Source organism: Canis aureus, chromosome X (genome assembly GCF_053574225.1).
Source record: "Canis aureus isolate CA01 chromosome X, VMU_Caureus_v.1.0, whole genome shotgun sequence".
Classification (NCBI taxonomy): domain Eukaryota; kingdom Metazoa; phylum Chordata; class Mammalia; order Carnivora; family Canidae; genus Canis; species Canis aureus.
The window spans coordinates 89,557,196-89,561,923 of NC_135649.1; positions in this window are offsets into that span (position 1 = coordinate 89,557,196).

Sequence of the window (4,728 nt, forward strand, 5' to 3'; positions counted from 1 at the left end):
GCTCCCTTGGTTCTGTGATCAGGGCAGAGAAAAAGAACTGCTCACCTACAAGAGGTTTGTTCCTGTGCTGACCTGACCTAGCACTGTGTTTCTGGAACTTGAACGCATTGGAATCCCCTAGAGGCTTGTTAAAGCGGCTGGGTTTCTGATTTAGCAGATCTAGGGTACACGGAGAATTTGCATTTCTAACCAGTTCCGGGGTAATGCTGCTGAGAACCACTGCCCTAGATGATCCTAAGAACAACCCTCCAAGGTCAGCAACATTACACTCATTTGCCAAATGGGGAAAGTGAGGCATGGGGCAGCCGAATGACTCACCCAAGGTCACATGATGGAACTGAATATGAAACCAGCGTGTCAATCCCAGGACTCACGGTCCTTCCTGATGACGTGTTCAGCGTGGGACCAGGATTTGTTCTGAAGAAAATCCTGAGCTCTTTCCCCTGCCAGCATCTTCCTCCTAGTCCCCCGCTTCAGGGCCAGCAGAGAGTGGCAGCGGTAGATGCCTTTCTCTGTGACCAAAAAAGACTCTCTCCTTTGACCAAACTTGAGTCAGGCTCCTCCAAGAACTCTCTCTGACTAGGCCTCAACCTTGGGCTCTGTCCTTGGCCCAGTGGCTCTGCCCACTTAATCCAGTTTTAGCAAGAAGCCCGATCAGTCCAGCCAAAATCCCCCACCCTTGCTATCTGGTCAAATTTCTCACCCCCCACCGTCAAATCCCATCACCCTGGCCTGCCTTCAGCAAAAATCCCATCAATTTGGTTTTGCCAGAATCCCCTTTACCGCTGATATTTCCTCTTGGTCATTCCAGTGACTCCCACCCTACTCCTTGGCCAGAACTCTCCACCTGTCCTGCTGTATCTGAAAGCAAAGCGATCTCTCTCCCCCAGTGCAAAACCCCCTTGCACATGGGAATGGTCCTGAATAAAGTCTTCCACCATCTTTAACAACTGCCATCATTTTTTCTTTACGTGCTCACCGTCCTCCAAGGTCCCTTAACCAGCTGCTCGGACCCTGATTCTTTGGGACCATGTGCAGGCCCCGCTCCTCTAGGTTTCCCTGAGGTCCCCTTCGCTTTGACATGGCACCCCACCCCATCACAGACCTGCATCGTCCAACTGCAGTCACCTTCACTTGGGTCCTGTCCCTTTGGGGTGCACCTGACTTCAAATGGGGAGATCTTATTTAAGTTAGCGGACCTTTCAAGATGGAACTTATGGCATTACCAATCAGAACCCGAGATCATTCCAATTGATTGATTTGAAGTTTATCAGACATCTTCTGTGTAGCATATCCCATGCTGGGTGTTGGGGGTTGAAGTATATGGAAAACTTTCAACACTGCCTTTTTTTTTTTTTTTAAACCAGGGAGACAGGGAGACAAATGCTCTAGGAGACCAGGGAACACAAGCTGGGGATTCGATCTGGTTTGTTCATTGCTGCCTAGAGCAGAACCAGGCACATAGGTGCTCAACGAGTATTTGATGAATGAATGAATGAATTGAATGGGGAACCTGCCTGAGAGATTGCCTTTTTCTTTCTCCCCAGGTGTTAGCCGAGCCCAGAATGTTCTAGCCTGTAGATGTGAATGATGTGTCTGTTTGGGGGTGATGTTCTGGTCGACTATGGGCATCCAGAGGGCATTTATCCAAAAATGCACATTCCAAACCTTCACTGCAGCCTCTAATCTCCCCCTGCCCTGGTGCTGGGCTCCCAGAGGGTGCTCGAGAAGTACTCATGGCCCCCAAGGAGACAATGAGGTCAAACAAATGCCATGCACAAAATGAGCAAAGCCATTGAAGGAGAAAGGGGGGGGGGGGGAGGCTAGAGGAACAGCGAGCGGATGCGTGACCAAACAGTCCTGGCAAGCCCCAGACTGTCCTGAGCTTTGCACTGAAAGTCCGTAAGCCCGGAAAACTCTGGGTCCCGGGCAACCCTGGACTTGGGTTACCCTAGCTGTTGGGGACGGAAGAGGGGGTAGGGTCTGGGCTTCCCAGGAGAGGAGGCCTGGGGGAACCTGAGAGAAATAATATAAGTTCTACACCTACTTGTTTACACGCTGGAGGTCAGGGCCTGGATCTGGCTCAACTCCAGATGGCCCGCCAGGGGAGGCAGCATTGAAGGTTTCAGATTCTGCCATCCCCCCACAGAGCAGGGTTTCAATCTTCTGAGCCTCCATTTTCTCAGTTGTAAAATGGACTGATTGACAGTACTTTCCTGGGGGAGCCTGGGATGGGGGAGGCATCCTGCTCTTGATCTTGGCTCAGGTCTTGATCTCACGGTCGTGAGTTCAGGCCCCGTGTTGGGCTTCACTCTGGGAACGGAGCCTACTTAAAAACAACAGTGGCACGTAGGTGGCTCAGTGACTGAGCACAGGGTGTGATCCCGGGGTCCTGGGATAGATAAATAAATATAATCTAAAAAAACAAAAATTAAAAAAAAAAAACACAAAACATATTGTCATCCCAGGAAACCTGGCCCGTTACAATCTTTTTATAGTAGTCCTCTTAGGCACTTCGCAAGTGAAATACTGGGTATAGTTGCAATGACCGGGGAGTTACTGCTTCTATCCTCATTGCTTTAAAAAAAATCAATTAAAAGATTTTATTTATTTATTTTGAGAGAAAGAACGCACACAAGCAGGGGTCGGGTGAGGGTGGGAGGGGCAGAGGGAGAGAGAGTCTCAAGTAGACTCCACACCCAGCACAGAGCCCGACATGGGGCTTGATCTCACAACCCCAAACTCACAATCTGAGCTGAAATGAAGAGTCAGACTCTCAACCGACGGAGCCACTCAGGTGCCCCCATCTTTACAGCTTTGAGCAGTTCCACGTGAGTCTCTGAAAAAGCAACATCGATGACTCTCAAGAAGACATTCTTATTGGTTTGTCTTCGTCAGATTACCCTGAGAGGGAGATTTGACCACAAATCATTTGGACGATGCCACACTGACCCACCTGCACTCTGAGGGTCTCGGCATTAATTATTCTAGCCGCAGACCCCACCCTTGACCTAACCCCACAAGCTAACTCATAGGGTAAAAACAAGTGAAATATAGTTACAGACAGAGTGGCACTCAGACATCACACTTATTTATCCATGTGGAGGCAACTGAGACTATTCTTTTTTTTTTAAGATTTTATTTTATTCATGAGAGACACAGAGAGAGGCAGAGACACAGGCAGAGGGAGAAGCAGGCTCCACACAGGGAGCCCGATGTAGGACTCGATCCCGGGTCTCCAGGGTCACGCCCTGGGCCGAATGCGGTGCTAAACCACTGAGCCACCCGGCTGCCCAACTGAGGCTATTCTTCAAGGACATTCCCCCTGGTCATTCAGCAGGATTGGCTGTAAAAGTCGAACAGTGTGTGACATTTTGGGCAGTGAGGAACCTGGCATGTCTTATGGCTCATCTTTCCTGTAATCTACTTCACAGCATCCTTAGCACACATTACCAGCTTTATCATCTGTCCACTTATCTGGGGACCTGGGGGAGGGTGGTGACAATGGGATGAGGTTCCTGTCCGTAAATCCTCTATACTCAACTCTGGCAAAGCTGGATCTATTACCAAAGATAAGTGACTTGCAATGCCCAGGCTAGGAATCGCCTGTTGAGGATCTGAGCATGTGACAGCACAGGTCTGAGCATATCAAGTGATTCTGAAAAGGAGTCTATCACAGTCAGAAAGTCCTATCTCTGGACTGGTCCTGCAGAATTTTTGGCCAGGATGTCATGGCCCTTCCCAAGGAGGAGGAGGTGCATTTGCTGAATAAACTGCAAATCCTCCTGAGTCCTGGCATGTATCAACAATATTGCTGTCATTTCAATATTAGACTCTATTCTCAAGTTTTCCTGTGAACTATTCCCTGATGGATTGGCCAATGATGATGGCCAAGGTAACAATTTGACCATCTTTCTGGAATAATTGCAGCTCTGGTGAGACCATATTGTGACAGATGTAGTCACCAATTATTGATACATCGAAACTGGAGTTGACCTTCAGTTTGCACGTTAAGCTCTTATTGAAAGCAAATGCAAATGTTTGGCTTGATCCTGGAAGAACTCTGTAAAATAAAGAACAGCAACAAAAACCATGGACATTATTTTAAAAGTCAAAAGCTGGTTCTATGAAAATTTTTTTAAAAACAGGCCTCTGGGGATCCCTGGGTGGCGCAGCGGTTTGGCGCCTGCCTTTGGCCCAGGGCGCGATCCTGGAGACCCGGGATCGAATCCCACGTCAGGCTCCCGGTGCATGGAGCCTGCTTCTCCCTCTGCCTATGTCTCTGCCTCTCTCTCTCTCTGTGTGACTATCATAAATAAATAAAAATTTAAAAAAAAAAAAAAAAAAAAAAACAGGCCTCTGGCAAGCATTATCAAGAACAAAAGAGATACAATGTGAATAAATAAAATATACGAAGATAAGGAAGAAGTAACTCCAGACACAAAAGTGATAATTACAAAAGAATTTTTCTTCTTTACACTTCTTTACAAGTGCGTTGTAACTGCACTAATAAAATTAAGAACAAAAATGAAATATGCCCTAGAAATATATAAAATGTCAAAATCTCATCAAGAAGGAGATGACTAATTCCAAGCCACCAAGTCTGAAGAGATTGAAGTGGTAGTTAGAGACATCATTTCCCCCTGAACTTCAGACCCTGGTGGGGTTTTTTTATTTTTTTTTTAAGATTTTATTTATTTATTCATGAGAGACACAGAGAGAGAGGCA